Source organism: Delphinapterus leucas, unplaced genomic scaffold (genome assembly GCF_059928025.1).
Source record: "Delphinapterus leucas isolate spDelLeu-1000000601 "Yukka" unplaced genomic scaffold, BTC_Dleu_Yukka2 spDelLeu_asBTCV2_sq52, whole genome shotgun sequence".
Taxonomy (NCBI): Eukaryota; Metazoa; Chordata; class Mammalia; order Artiodactyla; family Monodontidae; genus Delphinapterus; species Delphinapterus leucas.
Genome location: NW_028322261.1, coordinates 4,109,465 through 4,134,344, shown reverse-complemented (window position 1 = coordinate 4,134,344; position 24,880 = coordinate 4,109,465). Strand labels below are relative to the sequence as shown.

The window sequence follows — 24,880 nt, the reverse complement described above, 5'->3', positions numbered from 1 at the left end:
TTCGTGTGCCTGTTGGCCATCTGTATGTTTTCTTTGGAAAAATGTCTATTCAGCTCTTCTGCCCATTTTTTTAAATCAGAATTTTTATATTAATAAATTTATAATTTTAATATAGTTAAATTCATCACTTTTGCTTCATACAATGTATGTTTCTTTATTTTTCAAAGATCTATTTCATCTCTTACCCTGAAATCACAAATATATTCCCTTGCAATTTCTTTTATTCTCTCTAGATTTTATTTTTCACATTTAGATATTAAAACTATTGTATTTTAGTTTTGTACATTAGGTGGAATTATATAACATAATGGTTAATAGAATGATTTCTGTGGGGTTTAAGTTCCAGCTCCACCATGTACTTCTTAGGCTAGTCATTTTATCTCTCATACCTCAGTTTTTCCACCTGTAAAATGAGGATAATAGTTTATGCCTTGTGGATTTTTTTGTGAAGATTAGGTGAGCTATATAGGACTGGGTACAACATAAGTGATATCACTAGGTTAAGATCCAGTCTCATATCTCTTTTGAAAATGAGACTGTTTCCCCAAAAGCTGTAATTCAACTTCCTCCATTGGACTATGATTCCATCTCTTTCATGTGCCAACTTCCTCTCTGTATATAGCTCTATTTCTAGGCCACCTGTTTGATTTGTTTTCTTGTTTGCTGTTTCTTCCAAGGGCATCACAGTTCTTATCTATCATGACTTCCCAACATATCTTAATGTGTAGGGCGCATTCTCCATTTTGAGCTTATTTTTCAAAACTACCTTAGCTGTATGGAGAACTTTATTCTTCCAGATACATTTTATTTTATTTTATTTTAATGTTTTTATAGGAGATAGAGCAACCTGCTCTTTTTTTTTCTTTCTTTTTTTTTTTTTTGGCTGCGTTGGGTCTTCATTGCTGCGTGTGAGCTTTGTCTAGTTGCAGCGAGGGGTGGGGCAGGAGGCTACTCTTTGTTGTGGTGCACAGGCTTCTCATTGCAGTGGCTTCCCTTGTTGCGGAGCACAGGCTCCAGGCTCGTGGGCTTCAGTAGTTGTGGCTCGTGGGCTCTAGAGTGCAGGCTCAGCAGTTGTGGTGCACCAGCTCAGTTGCTCCGTGGCATGTGGGATCTTCGTGGACCAGGGATTGAACCCATGTTCCCTCCATTGGCAGGCAGATTCTCAACCACTGCACCACCAGGGAAGTCCCCCAGATACATTTTAGAATCACTTTTTTATGCTGTCCCTCAAAAAAAAAGAGCTTGGCCTTTTATTACAGTTGCATTTAATTTTATAGATTAATATAAGGACATTTATATTATTATAGTAAGTCATCTCATCCATACCTGTGATATATATTTCTTTTACTCATGTGTCCTCTAATAAAGTTTTCATTATGAAGATTTTCTGCATAATTTATTAGGTGAAACCCCATACTCTCTATAGGTTTTGTTACTATGGTAAATTCATCTTGTATTGTATCTAGATACTGATGCTATGGAGGAACACAGTTGATTTTGGTGCATTAATTTTTTTCCAGCCCCTATGTTGAGCTCTTTTCTTAGATTTAATAGCTTATTGATTTTCCTGTGTTTCCAATGAAATACATAATCAAAACAATCTATAAATATGACATTTTTATCTATATTCTTCTAAACCTTCTCTCTCTATTCCTCTCAATACACAGCTCCGAAAAGGTCGGTTCCAATAGACCAGTAATGTTAGAAATCTTTATCTCAATTCTCTCCTTAAAGGAAATGCTAATTTTTAAAAAAAATTAGTAGTATAATAATTTTTGTTAGTGTATACATGTGCCATGTATTTTTGGTATATAGCCTTTATCAAGGAAAGATAGTTATTATTTGGATCTAGTTTTATAAAATCTACCCTACCCAATAGATTTTGAACCTCATGGGATGCTTTTTATCTCTTCTATCTAAAAAGAATGATGATACGATTTTCTCCTTTTATTTAACTAATACAGTGAATCACATGATATGACTGGCTGATACTGAACCAACCTTGCATTCTCAAGGATAAACCCACTTGACCAAATCGTATTATAGTATAGGTTAGCTTTTGCTGTATTACAAACCACCTCAAAACTTAGTGGCTTAGGGAGATCAGCTTGGTGCTTTGTGACCACCTAGAGGGGTGGGATAGGGAGGGTGGGAGGGAGGGAGACACAAGAGGGAAGAGATATGGGAACATATGTATATGTATAACTGATTCACTTTGTTATAAAGCAGAAACTAACACACCATTGTAAAGAAATTATACTCCAATAAAGATATAGAAAACAAAACAACAACAACAAAAAACTTAGTGGCTTAAAATAGCAATTACTTGGCAATTTGGGACTGGGTTCATCTGGGTAGTGTTTTACTTTCGGTTTTTTCTGGGCTCCTTCATGCAGTTTTAGTCAACTGATGGATCAGCTGAGTGAGAGCTGGTCTGAGACAGCCTCGCTCACAGGTTTGGTGGTTGGCATGGGCAGTGGGAGCACCTGGTCCACTTGTCTTCAGAACCTAGTGGGCTAGTCCTCGGCAGCTGAGCCATCAAGCTCTTTTGCTATTGTCTCATCATGTGGGTTGAGTATGCCAAAGCCCAGTCCTGCTGAAGTGGTGACTCAGGAATGAGGGTGTCAGAAGGGGATTGTACCATAATTTTTGAAACATCCTATCACAATGTTTTTAATATACCTTAAAACTCTGTGGAATAATATTGTATTTAGGTTTTTGACTTATATTTTTAATAAGGAAAATTTGATTGTAATGTGTTTTTATATTGCCCCTGTTTGGTATAATATTCTTCTTGCCCCTCTAGCCCCATTTTTCTAGCTTGGGGTACTTAAAATGTATTGAAGGGGATAGAAATGAGTACTGCATCTTAAATAAAATAGTCTTGGACAAGTGGTTCCCACTTATCACCGAGGTTGTTCAACAGGCTGCACTCTCACAGTGGACTATTGAACCCTTATGCACACCAAGCATTACATCTCACTTATACCTTACTAGCATTCTTGTGCTGGTTCCTTGATTTTAATTTAAAAAGTAATAAGTCCTTGAAAAAATACAAAGTAAGAAGCAAAAACCCTCCATCACCCTAGTCTCTTTCCCTCACAGGGGAAGCAACTATAAAGTTAAGATGTCAATTAAAAAATATTTACAAGATGAAAATGATTCTTAAAAGTCCTTGGGGGCATTTAATCATTGAAGGGTATGCTGAAGAAGGTAAGTAACAGTTTGACCTCCAATCCAGAGACTATTGGCAATAAGTGTAAACAGTGCTCTAACAACATGGCCTAATAGAACTATAGAACTAAAGAAAAAGCTAGGATTAGGATTATTGGGCCCAAATTCACATTGTTCCTAATGAAGAACCTTAAAATCATGAAATATTGACTGATCTCTAATTCTAATTCTAAGTCATTCCAGAATGCTATTTTCTATGTCGAGGAGTGGAGTTTGAGAGAGAAATAAGAAGGAATAAAGTCCAGTTTGGTTTTAAAGAATCATGGAGAAATGAAGATTATTTCTTTCATAATTTCCCTGTAGATAGAGCTCTTCTATGACTGACTTGTTTCACTAAAGCAGGGAAATACAGGGTGTTATCCAGATAATCATATCAGTTTACTTCCAGTCAGTCCTCTTCTGGGCAAACACATCTTTAACTTCATTTGTATTATATAGTATTTTAAATTATGAATTGTTTTGTCTTCTCAGGTCAGTTTCTTTTAGCCACGTGGGTTTGCTCTCTGTTTATTCCCTCCTCCTTCCCTCTCTTCCTTCTCTCCTGTACTCCCTTTTTTATTAGTGAATTGGAAAGACGATTTCCTTATATATGCTAAACTATGCAATTGCAAAACCCAAAAATATAACTAACGTTTTATGAAGAAGACAATAACGAAAAAAAATTATAGTGGAAAAATCTTAGGAAACTGGAAGGAATTTGGGGGTCTTTCTGTCTCGAAGTAGATTTGGAATGTGAATTTCAGGTTCTCTTTTTTAATGCAGGGTTGCTAGTTGAGCCTTTATTTTGTTTTCAGAAAAACAATCAGCTTACATATTTTTTTTAACAAGGTTTTCTTCACCTTTGGAAATTAGTAATGATTAAAAAGAATATTATATAGTTAAGTGATGTCTAATTTTTTTCCTCATGGGTTCACCGTAGTTCAGGTTATAGCCCTGATCTGTTTAATCCTCCAACAATCCTGAGAGGGAGCAAAGGGGCAGATGTTCTTTCCTCATTTCACAGATGAGAAAACTGAGATTCAAAGATTCAAAGTGAGGTTAAGTGCTTCTGCCAAGGTCATTCTGTGAGGTGAAGCCGGAGCCAGGAATAGCACCTCATCCTCTTGTTTTCTCTCATGTGATTCTCCATCCGCTGACCCACTCTCACTATAAAAACACACTGTACCAGGCCTCACACAATCCCTGAAACGTCCTTTTTGTAGGACACTATGGTAGTGACAAGATTGAACAGATATAAAGAATGCTGTAAAAAAGGACCTGTCTTTTTTGTTGACTCCATCCCATAAACTTCCACAGCCACACCGCATGAGAAACATGAGGCATCCATTAAGATCATGTTCCCATTAGTTCCCAAAATCTAGCTAGAACTAGGTTTTGCAGAAATTGAAGACACATCTTGTGGCCTGACTGCTGAAAATGAGTGTCTCAGGAGTCAGAGAGGCATTGCTGCTCAACGAAGTCAAGAATGCCCTTTGCTAATTGTTTCTCCTCCATTTCTGAGGGAATTTAAATTCATGATCGGCACCATATATTATACTTCAATACTATTCACCATCCATCTTGTACGTATTTGCAGGAAAGAATGTTGCCCAAGTCATTATATCCCGCCATGATTCACAGTCGTATGACCTTAGGTGGCAGCTCAGCAGGAGCTTACCGGTGCCTTAAATCATCCCTGTTGTGGACATACAAGAGCGTGACCTCCGACTTCCCAAGCTGTCTCTTCATGAAATGAAAATGGAACTGAGAGTTTAGGGGAACGTTTTGAAAGTGTCTGGCTCTTGTAGTCATCTAATGAGGTCCCTCATTTCTAGCTGCTAAGCATGCCCTTTAATTGGTGGTCACTCGAAAATCAATGATAATATAACTGTCCAACTCTTTGGAGCTATTTTTCTCTCTGCTTTCTATCTTGCAAGTGCACGATAAAAGAAACCACCCATTCAGCCATTATCTTGTGTCACTTACTATTCAGAGATCAGTCTTCCTTTATGTGCTCTTTCAGGAAAGACCTGGGTTGTATTTTTCACTTGCCTTTCAGGCAGAGAGTAGAGTCCTTGGCACAGATTAAGTCCTCAAAAATGTTAGATGCGTGGATGGGTGGGCAGTGGATTGCAGCACATGAGCAACTACAGTAACATTGTGATTTTTTACTGTACATGACAAGGAAATGACCTCAGTTGGGGAAATAAATGCCTAGCACATATGCCACCACTTTCCCCTTCCATCTTCATTACAGTCCTTACTAATCTATTATGACATTTTTTCCCATTGGGTCTAGACATGACCTCAGGATGCTTGTAGAATATAAACAGTCCTGTGCAATGTAAACCTTGTATAATGTAAACAATGCTTTACTGTTTGATTTGAGTTGGGACACGAGAAGAATCCTATTTTCCGTCCATAACATAGACGTTGGGAATAATAGCTAATGCTTATGTAAACATATAGATTCATAGGATAGAAAAAATAATTTTTAAGAAATGACCTAGTACAGACTCGGGGGAAAATATATGTTAACTTGATTATAGAAATTTGGTTCAGCCACTCAGCTTCAACCTTCAAAAATCATGTCACTTTTTATTTTAAACCAACATATGAATCCAAGGTATAGCAAAATAAACCATAAACCTTGCAGAACAGGGCCCTTCTAGATACGATCTCGTTAGGACCTGATTCTCCATGGTTGTATCTACACAGAGGGGTAATGCCAGGTCCCCTACTGGGAAGCTGAATTGGAGGAAGAGATAGACATAGAGGTACTATGGATAATTCTAGACTGACATGGTCATCGAGCAGTCCTATGAGAAATAATTTCTGGTGAGTATAGAGTAAATCAGCAATGAGAAATGGAGAGGATTGGAATTAAGTAGACTCATCACTAGTCCGTGGTTATTACCAGTGTAGCAGTTTAGCAATGAATTACTCAAGGTAATTGGTGCTAGGTAGTCTAACAAACACTCCTGAAAGCCAAGTGTCTTAACTTAATAAATGTTTATTTCTCTTGTCAGAGACCAGTGTGAATTAGGTGGTTCATTCTTAGCAGATTGCTTTCAAGTAGTGAATCAGGAACCCGCGCCCCCTCCACCTTGAGGTGTTGTCTTAAATGCATGACTACCTAAACTACAGCAGAAGGGAACATGGGCAATCATGCATAATATCTCCTGGCCGGGCCTGAAAGGGGTAGACCCATACCCTTTCAACAAGAATGCAAAAACTTGACCTCTGCCTGGCTCCAAGGGAGGTTAGAAAAGGTCATTGTTCTGTGTGTCCATGAAGAGGAGAATGAAATGCATCTCACTGTCTCATCCATAGCTGAAGGCAGGTAATCTGTGAGAGAGAGCAATGTTTGCAGATGGTGATACATGAAGATTGAGGAAGATGGATTTCTCAATCATTGAGGAGTACTGTTCCATCTAACTGAGTTCGGAATGGTAATAAAGTCATCCACTGAAAACTTACCAATCTAGTTTGTGTGCAAGATATTATGAATTATAGTCTGACCGTTAATTTAGCAGACCCACAAATATTTACATCTACCAAGCACCGTGCTGGCAACTGCAGCTTACCAGTACTTCTTTCCTGGGCCCTGGATAATTTCCAGTAGTTGGTATCAGGATCTAAGCTATCCACTTGATGTGGACACTAGTCCCCTTGTAGCCCTCTCACAGGAGCCTTTAACCATTCGTGGCCAAAAACAAAGGAAATGGGCAAGAGTTACTGCTCTGCTTATCAGAAAGTGTCTCCTAAAGTCTTGTCTCCTAAATCATTTTTCTGGCCCCTTTATAGTAATTCTTTCTTTATTCACATTTCTTGGCCTACTGAACGCTATAGTCAAATCCTCCCTCAATTTTCTTTTTTCTGAAGTATATAAAACTACATTTTCTTCAGCCTTTTTTTAAAAAAATGATAATTATCTTGTTTATTGGTATTTGGAAAATCTAATGAGATCACATATTTAAAAATCACATACTATCAAAAGATAAATAGTAGTAGTAATTCCTTCTGGAATATTTTTGCCCCTCATCCAACCAATGTTAGGTCCCTTACTCCCTTTCTTAGCAACTTTTATTAATTTCTTATGTGTCTATCAGAAGTTTTTTGTGGCAAAGGTACATGTGTATGTTTCAGAGGTTACTGTTGTCATGAATTCACAGAAGCCAGAGCCTGGAAAGCATTAAGTGGTCCTGAGCACCCCATTTCCAATGAGAGAGCGTAGCAGTGCTCAAACGGCTGGGTGTCCTATAATTCAACTCAATTCTGGCACTATCTACCTGTAGATAGCATCAGATCTCACATGTTAAGGGCTCAGTCCAGCAGGAATGCACACACACACTTCAGGTGCCAGTCACCAAGTATATGTTGTCACCTGTGCTTCTGACCCTTGTACCACAGATCAGAGGTTCCAACGAACCCCTTCTTAGCTTTAATTAATTTGCTCAAGTGACTCATAGTACTCACAGAAATATCCTATTAAGTAGATTAACCGGTGTATTATAAAATGATAAAACTCAGCAACAGCCAGATAGAAAACATGTATAGGATGAGGTATGGGGAGAAAGCATGGAGCCCACTCTCCCCAAATCTCCATGTGCTCACCAACTGGGAAGCTCCCTGAACCCTGTCCTTGGGGGTTTATGGAGGCTTCAGTACACAGGTGTGACTGAATAACTCATTGGCCATGGGCGATTGAGCTCAATCTTGAGTGGCTCTTCCCTGCCCTGAGGGCAAGGGGGTGGGACTGAAAGTTCCAACCTCTAATCACAATGTTGGCTCCACAGGCTGCCTGCTCCCATCCTTAAGTGCTTTCCAAAGATCGCCTTGTTAACATAACAAAAGACACCATTATCACCTCATCACTTAGGAAATCCCAAGGGTTTTAGAAACTGTGGCAGAAACTGGGACAGAGACCAAAAATATAATTCTTAATACTCCTAAATCACAGTTATCTAGGTAAATGTTTGTATCACCCCAAACAGGCAGTAGTCACCAGGGAAAATAAGTTAATTGCCAGTCTTTTCTATTAATTTTTAAAAATCAGATTTAAGAAGAGAATTTTTTTAATGGCCAGTGAAAATGTCTCTTTAGCTCTTGCCTTTTTCTAGTTATTATTTATTTTTTCAATTTTTAGTTTAGTTTTGAAAAGTGTCTTTAAGTTACTTTAAGGTTAGAACCGAACCTTCCAGGGTTAAAAAACTATTGCGTCTCTTGAAAGAGATTATTTTAGACTTAGTGAAATGGATTTGATGCTAGAGAACATGTGACATCATACATTTGACTTTTTGAAATGATTTACATTATATCAGCTACATTTTAAGTCCAGCAACTGTAACCAAAAAAAAAGAAAAAAAACCCCTACTAATTAAGGCAACTTTGCAGATTGATGGCATTAGATTATCAATTAAGATCTCAGTTTTAAACCAGATTTTTCCTCTAAATAGTGATCCAAAGAACACTAGTTTTACGGTCATTCTAATTAGTCAGACAGCCTTCTGATTGTTTAGTGCCTTCACTTGAAGTTTGTTAAATATTTTGAATATCACCTATGCTCCCATGGGACATTAGTGAATGTGAAGTCAACAAAAAAGAAAAAAAAGTAAGAAAAAGGATTTTGTAGTAAAATAAACTTGAGAAATCCTGGGTTCAGTAAATTTAAACATGTTTCGTGACTGGAGGACTTTTGAGATGTGGAATGAGCTATAATGTGCTCTGTGAATTTCACTGTTAAGTAGAGTTTTGTCTGAAGTGTTTTTAAACTTTATTTGGCTCTACAACCCTTTGTCAGTGGAACATTTTAAAGGACTCTGTTTCTAGCAACTTTGGAAAATGCTGTTCTGGTCTCAGTTGAGCCCTTGAAATCTTAGCATTTGGAAGGAGATCCACACACTAGCTCATCCAATTTCTGGTACAGAAATCTACCATGTATCCATGCTATAGGCTCACTCAGCTGTGGATGAGTATTTTGATAACAAAATGCTCGCTACCCATAAATCAGCTGATTCTATAGTCGGAATGCTGGTCTGTTAGGAGGTTTTAACTTTTTAAGTGCCTTTTACTATTAGAAAATTTTAAGTTTTAAAATTTTGTCTATTGGACCTAGATCTGATCTCTGGATTAAGATAAGTCCTACTCAAGTAAAAGAATCCTTATTTTTCAAGGATGATTTGTACATGAAAAAAAAAAAATCCATATACTTAAAATCATCTGTAAATAGTGACTGAAGAGTAATTGAAAATACATTTGAAAATAATTTTCATTTGAAATTTATGTCAAACTATGTTATTATATAAACGAATCCAGTATATTTTCTCTTACAGCCAGTAAAATTTAGGTTAAATTTTAATTAAGCACAAGTGCTACAATTAAAAAAAAGAATTACATTCTGTTTCGAGTGATTATTTCAGCAAAACTGGTTTATGGGACAGTAAACTGTCCTTCACTGCATGTTCAATGTTAGCAGCTCAAACAGGCTAATTCTGGTAAAAATTCAACAGTTTTCCAAGGCCTTCTCTTAATTATTTGATACTCAATTGTTTTTTCTTTTACTTCTATTGTATCTCTTTTTTAAATTGTTAACTACACATCCTCATTTATCAACGGCTTTGTATGTTTAACCCAGCAGATCTCTGGTATTATTTACAATGGCTTCATGATATTATAGCTTTAAAATTCAGAATTTCACTTTAAAGTTGATTTGAATTTTATTTCTATTAAACGGTATTATGTTTATGTTATGAATCCATCAGTGAGTAATTTTCTGAAACAGGATGAGCAGCTTGCTGACTTAGAAGGGCTGGAATCTATAGACACCTTAAAATTAGGATGTAGATAACGAATAGTTGGATGACAAGAAACCCTGTTATATGAATACAGGAATAATAATGAGTGTTCCAAATCTTATCTTTTCTGTTCTTACTTTTCTCCAAAGGTTAGTTCTGGAGTCCTTAATTCTCCATTCAGTATTAAATGATTGACTATTTGCAGCCATCCCACCATTCTCCCCACTTCTAGGTCTGAGTTTGATAAACCTTTTGGTTTCATCCTTTATTTGTGAAGTAGTGTTCCTAGTCAAGCCAGAAGGCTGTTCCATTAAAGGTTTAGCATTTTAGTGATTTTAGTAGTAAGGGTAAGGATAAGTGGTCTTCAGCCCGTCACAGTCTTCCACCCAACCTTTCTTCATATGAATTTCCTGCAGTAGAAAAATTAGACAGCCAGGCTGAATGATTGAGTCCCTGACTATGACTAGCAATGAACTACTCAGCCCTGGCTTCCTGGGCATGCCATCCTTCAAAAACAGCCTGCCAGATGGAATCTCAATCCCCTAGCTTGGCATTCAAGATACTCATACTCTAATCCACCAAAATCCACTTCCAGTAGTTCTCCCCACTTCTTTCATACAGCAAATATCCATTCACCCAACTGCATTCACTTATCTGGAGTGCAAGTTCTTTTCCTTATATTCCAATATATCCCTGTTTCATCTGCCTAGGAAGTCTTTCAACTTCTTCACAATCTTCAATCCTACATGGTCTTTACTTTCCTACCTTTACAACTTGACCTTAAGAAAATTTTTGCTTTCCAAGATCTATAAGTCAATCAATCAATAAACCATTAATAAGTTCATAGGCTGCTTCAATACAGTTCTCCTCAATACAAATATAGTTGTCAATCCTTAATAATAACAGCTTATATTTGATCACATAGAAATGTATTTTAACTCACATATTTGTTATCTAAAATGATAGTATAGCACTCTTCATTTCGTTGGTTATTTTCTCACATATTTTAATGTCAGTATCACCTCTTTGAAGACTTAAAGTATATGTTGTCCATTTTTTCAGTATTTTAGTATCCTGCCCTGTTTTACACTTAGTGGGTGTTCAATAAATGACTTCGACACTTCACAGAATGGAGAAAATTTTCCCAAATCCTACAAGCGTTGACCCTCTCTGACTTTGCACATCACTTGTTAATGGCAGCTGGGTAGTTGTGTTTGATAGAAATTCAAGAAAAAATTTCTACGTGTTTCAAGACCAAAGCCACAGTCATATGAGGACCTTAGCATCATGAATATATTTTTAAATATATACAATGGAGAATTGCACTTTTATGATTTTGTGATGAATCACATGTAAAACAGTCATTCACATTTTATTTATTTATTATTATTTTTAAATATCTTTATTGGAGTATAATTGCTTTACAATGGTGTGTTAGTTTCTGCTTTATAACAAAGTGAATCAGCTGTACATATACATATATCCCCACATCTCCTCCCTCTTGCATCTCCCTCCCACCCTCCCTATCCCACCCCTCTAGGTGGTCACAAAGCACTGAGCTGATCTCCCTGTGCTATGTGGCTACTTCCCACTAGCTGTCTATTTTACATTTGGTAGTGTATATATGTCCATGCCACTCTCTCTTTGTCCCAGCTTACCCTTCCCCCTTCCTATGTCCTCAAGTCCATTCTCTATGTCTGCGTCTTTATTCCTGTCCTGCCCCTAGGTTCTTCAGAACCATTTTTTCTTTCTTTCTTTCTTTTTTTTTTAGATTCCGTATATATGTGTTAGCATACAGTATTTGTTTTTCTCTTTCTGACTTACTTCACTTTGTATGACAGACTCTAGGTCAATCCACCTCACTATGAATAACTCAATTTCATTTCTCTTTACAGCTGAGTAATATTCCATTGTATATATGTGCCACATCTTCATTATCCATTCATCTGTTGCTGGACACTTAGGATGCTTCCATGTCCTGGCTATTGTAAATAGAGCTTCAAAGAACATTCTGGTACATGTCTCTCTTTGAATGATGATTTTCTCAGGGTATATGCCCAGCAGTGGGATTGCTGGGTCGTATGGTAGTTCTATTTTTAGTTTTTTAAGGACCCGACATACGGTTCTCCATAGTGACTGTATCAATTTACATTCCCACCAACAGTACAAGAGTGTTCCCTTTTCTCCACACCCTCTCCAGCATTTATTGTTTGTAGATTTTTTTGATGATGGCCATTCTGACCTGTGTGAGGTGATACCTCATTGCACTTTTGATTTGCATTTCTCTAATGATTAGTGATGTTGAACATCCTTTCATGGGTTTGTTGTCAATCTGTATATTTTCTTTGGAGAAATGTCTGTTTAGGGCTTCTGTCCATTTTGGGATTGGCTTGTTTGTTTTTTTGATGTTGAGCTGCATGAGCTGCTTGTATATTTTGAGATTAATCCTTTGTCAGTTTCTTCATTTGCAAATATTTTCTCCCATTCTCAGGATTGTCTTTTCATCTTGTTTATGGTTTCCTTTGCTGTGCAAAAGCTTTTAAGTTTCATTAGGTCCCATTTGTTTATTTTTGTTTTTATTTCCATTTCTCTAGGAGGTGGGTCAAAAAGGATCTTGCTGTGATTTATGTCATAGAGTATTCTGCCTATGTTTTCCTCTAAGAGTTTTATAGCGTCTGGTCTTACATTTAGGTCTTTAATCCATTTTGAGTTTATTTTTGTGTATGGTGTTAGGGAGTGTTCTAATTTCGTTCTTTTAAATGTAGCTGTCCAGTTTTCCCAGCACCATTATTGAAGAGGCTGTCTTTTCTCCATTGTATATTCTTGCCTCCTTTATGAAAAATAAGGTGACCATATGTGCGTGGGTTTCTCTCTGGGCTTTCTATCCTGTTCCATTGATGTATATTTCTGTCTTTGTGCCAGTACCATACTGTCTTGGTTACTGTACCTTTGTAATATAGTCTGAGGCCTGGGAGCGTAATTCCTCTAGCTCTGTTTTTCTTTCTCAAGATTGCTTTTGGTATTCAGGGTCTTTTGTGTTTCCATACAATTTGTGAAATTTTTTGTTCTAATTCTGTGAAAAATGCCGTTGGTAGTTGGATAGGTATTTCATTGAATCTGCAGATTGCTGTGGGTAGTATTGTCATTTTCACAATGTTGATTCTTCCAATCCAAGAACATGGTATATCTCTCCGTCTGTTTGTATCATGTTTAATTTCTTTCCTCAGTGTCTTACCGTTTTCTGCATAAAGGTCTTTTGTCTCCTTAGGTAGGTTTATTCCTAGGTATTTTATTCTTTTTGTTGCAGTGGTAAATGGGAGTGTTTCCTTAATTTGTGTTTCAGATTTTTCATTATTAGTGTATAGGAATGCAAGAGATTTCTGTTCATTTATTTTGTATCCTGCTATATAACCAAATTCATTTATTAGCTCTAGTTAGTGTTCTGGTAGCATCTTTAGCATTCTCTATGTATAGTGTCATGTCATCTGCAAACAGTGACAGCTTTACTTCTTCTTTTCCAATTCGGATTCCTTTTATTTCTTTTTCTTCTCTGATTTCTGTGGCTAGAACTTCCAAAACTACGTTGAATAATAGTGGTGAGAGTGAACAACCTTGTCTTGTTCCTCATCTTAGAGGAAATGGTTTCAGTTTTTCACCATTGAAAACGGTGTTGGCTGTGGGTTTGTCATATATGGCCTTTATTATGTTGAGGCAAGTTCTCTCTATGCCTACTTTCTGGAGGGTTTTTATCGTAAATGGGTGTTGAATTTTGTGGAAAGCTTTTCCTGCATCTATTGAGATGATCATATGGCTTTTCTCCTTCTGTTTGTTAATATGGTTTATCACATTGATTGATTTGCATATATTGAAGAATGCTTTCACTCCTGGGATAAACCCCACTTGATCATGGTGTAGGATCCTTTTAACGTGCTGTTGGATTCTGTTTGCTAGTATTTTGTTGAGGATTTTTGCATCTATGTTCATCAGTGATATTGGTCTGTAGTTTTCTTTCTTTGTGACATCTTTGTCTGGTTTTGGTATCAGGGTGATGGTGGCCTCGTAGAATGAGTTTGGGAATGTTTCTCCCTCTGCTACATTTTGGAAGAGTTTGAGAAGGGTAGGTGTTAGCTCTTCTCTAAATGTTTGCTAGAACTCGCCTGTGAAACCATCTGGTCCTGGGCTTTTGTTTGTTGGAAGATTTTTAATCACAGTCTCTATTTCAGTGCTTCTGATTGGTGTCTTTATATTTTCTATTTCTTCCTGGTTCAGTCTCAGAAGGTTGTGCATTTCTAAGAATTTGTGTGTTTCTTCCAGGTTGTCCATTTTATTGGCATAGAGTTGCTTGTAGTGATCTCTCATGATCCATTGTATTTCTGCAGTGTCTGTTGTTACTTCTCCTTTTTCATTTCTAATTCTATTGATTTGAGTCTTCTTCCTTTTTTCCTTAATGAGTCTGGCTAATGGTTTATCTATTTTGTTTATCTTCTCAACCAGCTTTTAGTTTTATTGATTTTTGCTCTCATTTCCTTCATTTGTTTTTCATTTATTTCTGATATGATTTTTATGATTTCTTTCCTTCTGCTAACTTTGGGGGTTTTTTTTGTTCTTCTTTCCCTGTTTGCTTTAAGTGTAAGGTTAGATTGTTTATTTGAGTTGTTTCTTCCTTGAGGTAGGCTTGTATTGCTATAAACTGCCCTCTTACAACTGCTTTTGCAGCATCCCGTAGGTTTTGTGTCATCGTGTTTTCATTGTCATTCGTTTCTAGGTATTTTTTGATTTCTTCAGTGATCTCTTGGTAATTTAGTAACATATTGTTTAGCCTCCATGTTTTTGTATTTTGTACAGTTTTTTTCCTGTAATTGATATCTGGTCTTGTAGCATTATGGTCAGAATAGGTACTTGATGCGATTTTAATTTTCTTACATTTACCAGGGCTTGACTTGTGACAAGTCAATATATGATCTATCCTGGAGAATGTTCCATGAGCACTTGAGAAGAAAGTGTATTCTGTTCTTTATGGATGGAATGTTCTGTAAATATCAATTAAGTCCATCTTGTTTAATGTGTCGTTTAAAGCTTGTGTTTCCTTATTTATTTTCATTTTGGATGATCTGTCCTTTGGTGAAAGTGGGGTGTTAAAGTCCCCTCCTATGATTGTGTTACTGTTGATTTCCCCTTCTATGGCTGTTAGCATTTGCCTTATGTATTGAGGTGCTCCTATTTTAGGTGCGTAAATATTTACAATTGTTATATCTTCCTCTTGGATCGATCCCTTGATCATTATGTAGTGTCCTTCTTTGTCTCTTGTAATAGTCTTTATTTTAAAGTCTATTTTGTCTGATATGAGAATTGCTATTCCAGCTTTCTTTTGATATCCATTTGCATGGAATATCTTTTTCCATCCCCTCACTTTCAGTCCGTATGTGTCCCTAGTATGTGTCTGAAGTGGTTCCTTTGTAGACAGTATATATAGGGGTCTTGTTTTTGTGTCCATTCAGCCAGTCTATGTCCTTTGGTTGGAGCATTTAATTCATTTACATTAAGGTAGTTATTGATATGTATGTTCCTATTCCCATTTTCTTAATTCTTTTGGGTTTGTTATTGGAGGTTTTTTTCCTTCTCTTGTGTTTCCTATCTAGAGAATTTCCTTTAGCATTTGTAGTAAAGCTGGTTTTGTGGTGCTGAATTCTCTTAGCCTGGCTTGTCTGTAAAGGTTTTAATTTCTCCGTGAAATCTGAATGAGATCCTTGCTGGGTAGAATTATCTTGGTTGTAGGTTTTTCCCTTTCATCACTTTGAATATGTCTTGCCACTCCCTTCTGGCTTGCAGAGTTTCTGCTGAAAGGTCAGTTGTTAACCTTATGGGGATTCCCTTGTATGTTATTTGTTGCTTTCCCTTGCTGCTTTTAATATTTTTTCTTTGTATTTAATTTTTGATAGTTTGATTAATATGTGTCTTGGCATGTTTCTCCTTGGATATTTCCTGTATGGCACTGTCTGCGCTTCCCTGGACTTGATTGCCTATTTCCTTTCCCATATAAGGGAAGTTTCCAACTGTATTCTCCTCAAATATTTTCTCAGTCCCTTTCTTTTTCTCTTCTTCTTCTGTGACCCCTATAATTCGAATGTTGGTGTGTTTAATGTTGTCCCAGAGGTCTCTGAGACTGTCCTCAATTCTTTTCATTCTTTTTTCTTTATTCTGCTCTGCAGTGGTTATTTCTACTATTTTATCTTCCAGGTCACTTTTCTGTTCTTCTGCCTCAGTTATTCTGCTATTGATTCCTTACAGAGAATTTTTAATTTCATTTATTGTGTTCTTCATCATTGTTTGTTTGCTCCTTAGTTCTTCTAGGTCCTTGTTAAACGTTTATTGTATTTTCTCCATTCTATTTCCTAGCTTTTGGCTCATGTTTACTATGATTACTCTGAGTTCTTTTTCAGGTGGACTGCCTGTTTCCTCCTCATTTGTTTGGTCTGATGGGTTTTTTCCTTGTTCCTTCATCTGCTGTGTATTTCTCTGTATTCTCATTTTGCTTAACTTACTGTGTTTGGGGTCTCCTTTTTGCAGGCTGCAGGTTTGTAGTTCCTGCTGTTTTTGGTGTCTGCCCCCAATGGCTAAGGGAGGTTCAGTGGGTTGTGTAGGCTTCCTGGTGGATGGGAGTGGTGCCTGTGTTCTGGTGGATGAGGCTGCATCTTGTCTTTCAGGTGGGCAGGACCACATCCTGTGGTGTGTTTTGGGGTGTCTGTGACCTTATTATGATTTTAGGCAGCCTGTGTGCTAATGGGTGGAGTTATGTTCCTCTCTTGCTAGTTGTTTGGCATAGGGTTTCCAGCACTGTAGCTTGCTGGTCGTTGAGTGGAGCTGGGTGTTAGCGTTTAGATGGAGATCTCTGGGAGAGCTTTCGCCTTTTGATATCACGTGGTGCCGGGGGGGGGGGGTCTCTCGTGGACCAATGTCCCTGAACTTGGCATTCCTGCCTCAGAGGCACAGGCCTGACACCCTTCAGAGCACCAAGACCCTGTCAGCCACACAGCTCAGAACAAAAGGGAGAAAAAAGAAAGAAAGAAAGTAAAAAATAAATAAAATAAAGTTATTAAAATAAAAAAAATTAAAAATTAAAAAGTAATTTAAAAAAAGAAAGAAAGAAAGAAGAGAGCAACCAAACCAAAAAAGAAATCCACCAACGATAACAAGCCCTATAAACTATACTAAAAAGCAAAAAAAACAAAAGACGTACAGACAGAACCATAGGACAAATGGTATAAGCAAAGCTATACAGACAAAATCACAGAAAATCCACCGCCTCAATTTTGGGATGATTCATTGTCTATTCAGGTATTCCACTGATGGGATAGATTTTCCTTTTTCTTCTTTGTTCGCACAGCTCCTGGGGCTCAGCTTTGGATTTGGCCCCGCCTCTGTGTGTAGGTCACCTGAGGGCGTCTTTTCTTCACCCAGACAGTACAGGGTTAAAGGAGCAGCTGCTTCGGGGGCTCTGGCTCACTCAGGCCGGGGGGAGGGTGGGGTATGGAGTGCGGGGCGAGCCTGCCGCAGCAGAGGCCAGCGTGATGTTGCACCAGCCTGAGGCGCACCGTGCGTTCTCCCGCGGAAGTTGTCCCTGGAATTCGGGACCCTGGCAATGGCGGGCTGCAAAAGCTCCCGGGAGGGGAAGTGTGGACAGTGGCTTGTGCTTTCACACAGGATTCTTGGTGGCTGCACAGCAGCCTTAGCATCTTATGCCTGTTTCTGGGGTCCGCGCTGATAGCCACGGCTCGCGCCCATCTCTGGAGCTCGTTTCGCCAGTGCTTTATTAATCCCCTCTCCTTGTGCACCCCGAAACAGTGGTGTCTTGCCTCTTAGGCAGATCCAGACATTTTCCTGGACTCCCTCCCAGCTAGCTGTGGCACACTAGCCCCCTTCAGGCTGTGTTCACGCAGCCAACCCCAGTCCTCTACCTGGGATCTCACCTCTGAAGCCCGAGCCTCAGCTCCCAGCCCCCACCTGCCCTGGCAGGTGAGCAGAGAAGCCTCTGAGGCTGGTGAGTGCTGGTCAGCACCGATCCGTGCGGGATGCTCTCCGCTTTGCCTTTCGCACCCCTGTTGTTGTGCTCTCCTCCGTGTCTCCAAAGCTTCCCCCCACCCACTGCTCCCCGTCTCTACCAGTGAAGGGGCTTCATAGTGTGTGGAAACTTTTCCTCCTTCACAGCTCCCTCCCAAAGGTGCAGGTCCCATCCCTATTCTTTTGTCTCTGTTTTTTCTTTTTTCTTTTGCCCTACCCAAGTATGTGAGGAGTTTCTTGCCTTTTGGGAAGTCTGAGGTCTTCTGCCAGTGTTCAGTAGGTGTTCTGTAGTTGTTCCACATGTAGATGTATTTCTGATGTATTTGTGGAGAGGAAGGTGATCTCCACGTCTTACTCCTCTGCCATCTTGAAGGTTCATTCATATTTTAAATACTCTTCAGAGCACAATTTTTAAACTTCTATTTCTCTAAACATAATGATTTAATAATTAAGAGGTGTCAAAATATTACAGTTGGTTTTTCTTGTCATTCTGTTTGTTTGTTTGATCCCATATTGTATCTTGGAGATTTTGGGGCAACTTATATTCTGTAGCAGTATACAGTATATATGCACAATGTTTTAAAAATCTGATGTATAAATATTGAGTTTTACTGTCACCTAGATGGCAGATATGCAAAAAATAAATTCATTAAAATATTTCTAATGTCCTGGTTTTAAAATAGGGAGCACTTTCTCGATGTTCATCTCCTCACATAGTCATAAAGTTTCCTACTTTAACAAAAGTCACTTGGTTCTCTGCACGCCAATGAACTTGAATGTTAAATTTACAAGTTCATGCTAATGTGTTCTCTGCTAAATTTGGGAATTTTCTTTCTGTGTATCCATTGATATTTCACTATTTACCATGGTGGTGTAAATGCTTGGGTTAGCTTGACCTAAAGGCATCCAAATTCATGGAAATGAATGTGGAAATGGGACGATATAATTAAATATCACAATTAATGGGCTTGATGCTCCTATTTCATTCTTCACACAAACATATTAAAAGTAGATTTATTTTTTATTACGTAAGACTTGGTTCTATATATAGTTCAGCCAGAAGTAAAATTATTCCTAAATCACCCTGTCTCTCAACCTAATGCATCAGCTTCAGCCTGTACACATAATGACAGTCAGACCTTGATTGGCTTTTTTCTCTTCCAACTGGTGGTGTAGACAGCAAACAGGAACCCTGTCTGAGAAGAGTTTGTGTATAGACCCAGAGAAAAATTTTAACGTGGCACTGTTGTTTATGTTATGATCGACCAAATTTATTGATCCAGTCATTTATTTATTTGTTCTTACAAAGTCCTGTATTCATCCATCCAGCACATTTCCTGAATACTTACCATGCACCAAATACTGAAACTACAGTAATAAGCAAAACAGACATAGCCCACGTAGTCCCGGATTTCATAATTTGGAAAGCACAGCTGGACTAGAGTTACCCTTAGGAAAAATACGTTCAGATATAATTAGATAATCACACAAATGTGTGAAGTGAATAATAAACATATGATGCTGTAAAAGCAACGAGACCCAGTATTTTCAGGAGGTCAAAGAAAGGCTTTTTTGTGTCAGTGCCATTTGAACTGAGATGGGAAGGACGCATTAACTAAACAGTGGTGGTGATGGGGAAAGTAATCACTAGCTATCTGACCTCAGACAGGTTACTTAACCAGTTTATGCATCAGTTTTCTCATCTATCAAATGACAAGGTTAATAGTACCTACTTTATAGGGTCTGGTGAGGATTTGGTAAGAGTTTAGGACTATGTTCACTACATGGGCTCTATGTAAATATTACATATTGTTGTTACATGGCATTTTTACCCATAGTTTGCTAAGTTAGAAACATACTGAAGAAAATAAAAATAATTAAATAATACTGAATGTTGATTTCAGATTTATTCAAAGTAAGATGCAAGTGATAAATAAAACTTCCCATACAAAATGTCACAATTCAGGTAGGGAGACAACATGGAAAATGTTGAAAGCGATGAAAATGATGATGTGAACTGCTTACAATATAGGCATTATGAAATGACACCTAGGAAAACTGGAAATCAATGAAGTGTTAATTGCTATTTTTTCTGGAAAGGGAAGATGGATGCTTGCAATAAACTTAAATGAAAGATTTTTAAAAATGGTGCCCTGGGAACAGAGAGGCACAAAAGCATGCTCATAATTTTGTGGCTTGGGCTGAAGCATTTCTCAAATGTCCTTGAAGGTTTCCAAAGACAGTCTTTCCTCAGGAAAGTATTTCTCCTGTGAGTAAATAATGTTCTTGCCTAGAAATGAAATGCATTAATATATTACATTGCAAGTGAACTGTTAGCAAGACTGGCAGCAGAAGTTCAGAAACAAATGTCGCATTGCAATCTAGAGTTTGAGGTTCTGTATCTGAACTTCCATAACTTCTAAAGGGATGCCCTTTGTATGAAATCAAAGTAGTCCAGAGAAGAATTTTGACTTCTCTTTACTTAACTATTAGAAGGATTTATTTGGAATTATTATTGTGTCATGCATGTTCTGCCTTAAATTTTCTGTGGTTGAGTTGCACAATTGATAAGCTAAGGTTTCTTTCCACCATAAAAAGGCTCCTTTTAAGGAGTCCTATAATAATGACATTTAAAATACTTGCTTGCTTTTGAAGAAAGCTTCATGCTTGGGCTTCCCTGGTGGTGCAGTGGTTGAGAGTCCGCCTGCCGATGCAGGGGACACAGGGTCGTGCCCCGGTCCGAGAAGATCCCACATGCCGTGGAGCGGCTGGGCCCGTGAGCCATGGCTGCTGAGCCTGCGCATCCGGAGCCTGTGCTCCGCAACAGGAGAGGCCACAACAGTGAGAGGCCCAAGTACCGGAAAAAAAAAAAAAAGAAAGAAAGCTTCATGCTTTCCAAAGTGCTTTATAAACGCATTTCTATGAGGCAGGTGGAACATGTCCTGTCAACAGTATTTTACAGAAAAGAAAATGGAGGCTGTAAAGGAAAGCTGCTTGGTCAAGGTCATTCAGTGCGTTAGGCGAGTTTTCATCACAGGAGTACGCACAGTTGAGCAGGGAATCCAGCAGGGAAAGCTTAAGGCTTTAGTCTATCTTTACACACGTATTTTTGCATAAATGAAAAATCTACCCAAAATGAAGTGCATTAGGTACCTAGTACTGCCTTCTTGTTCCTTAGAGTCTAGTGAGGGATATAGACTGAGCATATTCTATCCCAATGAAGATAACTTAGATTATTCTGAGGATGATCACTTGGGCTTCAGAATCTGAATTCCAGCTTGACCCCTAACATGAAGGAAGTTACTTAATCTTTCAGAGCCTGTTTCTCCATCCCTTAAATGGCAATTAGAATGCTCTCTTATATGTTTATTAACTCATTCACTTAACAAAGCACCTGCTAGATCTCAAGTACTCTGCTAAGAATGGTGAAGCTTTTCTAGGAAGCCAGAAGGCATCCTCCAGTGGATAGCGGAGGTCAAGAGAGGTTAGAGTTAACACTTGAATTTGACAGTGGGAGAAGATGAAAGGTTCACACGGCAAGGAAAAGAGAAAAAGACTATTATACAGGTTAAAGAGCTAGACCTGGAGATATTTGGAGTGACAAAATTTCTGAATTTTGATGTACCATACTTCCTGCCTCAGTTTCCACATCTTGGAAATGGGAATAATGATTAAACATGTTTCACAGTATTCATTTGGTAGAGATTAAATGAGGATTAAAAAAGCATGGAAAGTGGCATAGGACAAATTTGATAAATTATTATGTATGAAAGTGTGTATAAATAAAATCAATTGCCATGACCCCTCTTCGTACCAAGTGATCACAGCACGCTTTAATTTTCTAGCTGAGTCTGGATATGGATTCGTAACTTTATTCAAACAGTGTATCAGGCACCACTTAACCTTTGGATTGGCTGGAAATTTTTGCTCCTCTGCTCTAATACAATTTAATTTTAATTTTGGTTTTTAAGGTACATGGGTATAAATAAGAGTATTAAAGAAATGTATTTCAGATTTTAAATTCAAAAATGTAGAAAAACTTTCTTTTACTATTTTTCATTTTACCTTTGGGTGCACTGATCTTCTGCACCCAGGCAAAAGGGATTCTGAAGAAAACACTTTAGAATTTTGATTTCATATATAAGATAGTGGGAGCCTCTGCCTGCTTGATTTACATTTGTGCTCACCTTCCACTTTATGTGAGAGGGGGCATACGAGTAAAGGAAATTTTTATATGATTTCAAGTTATTTAATTCCTGATATTATATTTAGCCATGATAGAGTGTTATGATTTGCCTACAACATCCATCCTTCCTTTTCTTGTACCTTACCTTGTTCAGAGAGGACTTGTGCCTGTTCTGCTTTGAATTTCTCAACCAGTTCAGCTGCTAAAATCACAGGTGAAGCTTAGTTTCTGCTGATTTAATCCACCCAATCGAGATAGAGTTTCTCATTTTATTCAGCAAATATTTACTATGCCTTAAGAAAAGATTTTTTAAAAATGCATGGTCTTATTTGCTAATGCTGCTGGGAATTAATTAATTAAGTTTTAGGTTCACAGTAAAATTGAGCACAAGGTACAGAGATTTCCCACACATTCCTCTGGTGGGAATGTAATAAATTGGTACAGCCACTGTGGAAAACAGTACGGAGGTCCCTCAAAAGCTAAAAATAGAATTCCCATATGATCCAGCAATCCCACTCCTGGGCATATATCCAGACAAAACTATAATTCAAAAAGATACATGCACCCCAATGTTCGCAGCATCATAGAGGCGTTATTTACGATTGCCAAGACGTGGAAACAACCTGAGTGTCCATCAACAGATCAATGGATAAAGAAGATTTTTTTATATACATATTATATATATATTATATATATATAATATATATATAATTAAAACTTATATATTTGCATACATATATATATAAATACTACTCAGCCATAAAAAAGAATGAAATTAATTTTGCCATTTGCAGCAACATGGATGGACTTGGAGGGCATTATTCTAAGAGAAACAAGTCAGACAGAGAAAGACAAATACTGTATGATATCGCTTATATGTGGAATCTAAGAAATAAACTTGTGAATATAACAAAAGAAGCAGACTCACAGATATAGAGAACAAACTAGTAATTGCCAGTGGGGGAGGGGGGAAAGGCAATTTAAGAGTTGGAATTGGGAAGTGGGAAGTACAAACTATTTGGTGTAAAGTAGGCTCCAGGATGTATTATACAACAGGGGGAATATAGCCAATATTTTGTAATAAATGGAAAGTAGTCTTTAAAATTGTATAGAAATATTTTCTTTTTTAAAAAAGATACTTCTTAGCTGATAGAAGCTTTAGAAGTCTACAGAGGCAGATAATTTTTAAATTGCAGCATATAACTTCTGGAGCCTGGCTGACGTTCTCATAGGAAGCCGCATGAAAATTACTTTCAAAGGCATTCATCACCTTAGCTTACAGGAGTCTGTTCCTTCAGTGTGTATTAGTCCATGGTGCATCCTTACTTTGACTTATCTGTGAGGTTCACTTCTCGCCCCCAGGAACAAAGCCTGCAGAGGGGCAACTTGTTTGGCTTGGGAGCCTGCCCAGTATGAAAAGTTTGCAGGCAAAATCAGAAAGAACAGCTGCAGGAGGAGAGATGAGGGTTGCCGACAGCTAATGAATGATTCAGAAAGCAATTTGCATGAGAGCCTTCTGCTTAGCAGGAGGCAGCATGTGCTGGGCAATGGTTTACCATCCACTGCCAAGCTGGTTTCTACACCCTGAGTCCTCATTCCATCAAAACACGTGTCCTGAGGGAACGCCCAGCCACCAGCTTCCACTTACCTGAGTTAGCATGACCTGCCATCTAGAATTTCAGAGAGCTTTTCATTTATTAACTCACATGAATCTACTTTATCCTGAGGCTCTGGATACTAGTCCCATGCAAACTGACTTAATAACAAACATTTAAGTGCAAATCCAAGGTCATCTAGATAATATTCTTTGACAGCTTATCGCATGTGAGGCACTGCACTGTGCACTTTTTATACCATATCGGACTTCATAACAGACCTCTGAAGTGGGTGGTTAAGTTTCCTGCCAAGGGATCCATACACAAGAAACGATAATCAGAAAAGACCAAAGTATTATTTCTTACTAGTGAGCTAGCCGCTGTTACTTCATTTTGGAATTCTAATTGAGGCTTTCCTTCTCTCTTTCTCTTGCCCCCAAATCACAGATGACTAGGTCATGGGACAAGCTTAAGCTAACATGCCTTATTCTGTGAATCATAAGCTGAGCTACTGGGACAGAACCATGTGACACGTTTGTCACTTTCAAATGTAATAATTCTACCCATTGCTCCATAGATGTTCTGGTTACTGACCAATAACATTAACAGTTCCTCTTCCAAGAATAGGATGGAGGGGAAAGGCACTGGATCTCCTATGCCTCCCAAACATGTGAAGGCCAAAGCATGGTGGGAGGAGAAGCGTATCTCTTTGTAATATGTTTTATTCCCTGTTTTATAGATGTGCATATGGAAGATTAGAAAGGCTGAGTAACTTGTCCATGTCATGTAGCCCATGCTTTTAACTTTTTTATTATACCACTTATCCTTCTCACCTATCAATTTGCCTTTTATACTGATGTCCTGAGAAACAGACCACTGTATGGTATAGAAATGAACAACCATAAATAAGCTGGAAATGCATTTCTATTTACATTAACTAAGATAGTCACTTGTTTCTTTTAAGTGAGGTCCTCCACCTTTTTAGGGACCTGAGTAAACTAACGATGTGCTTCCATTGATTAAACAAGAAT

The 24,880-nt window shown here is 38.0% G+C and overlaps 1 protein-coding gene across 14 annotated transcripts in view; it reads left to right on the top strand.

Moving 5' to 3' along the window:
* Positions 1 to 24,880, top strand: part of LOC149743925 (uncharacterized) — a 155,690-nt gene that overhangs the window by 32,309 nt on the left and 98,501 nt on the right. For 3 of the 14 annotated variants that reach the window (XM_089906021.1, XM_089906023.1, XM_089906022.1), the window contains exon 4: positions 1 to 24,880. This exon is cut by the window's left edge and continues 6,660 nt beyond it. The exons of the other annotated variants lie outside the window; for them this stretch is intronic. The gene's annotated coding sequence lies outside the window, so the exon portion shown is untranslated. 14 annotated transcript variants of the gene reach the window in all.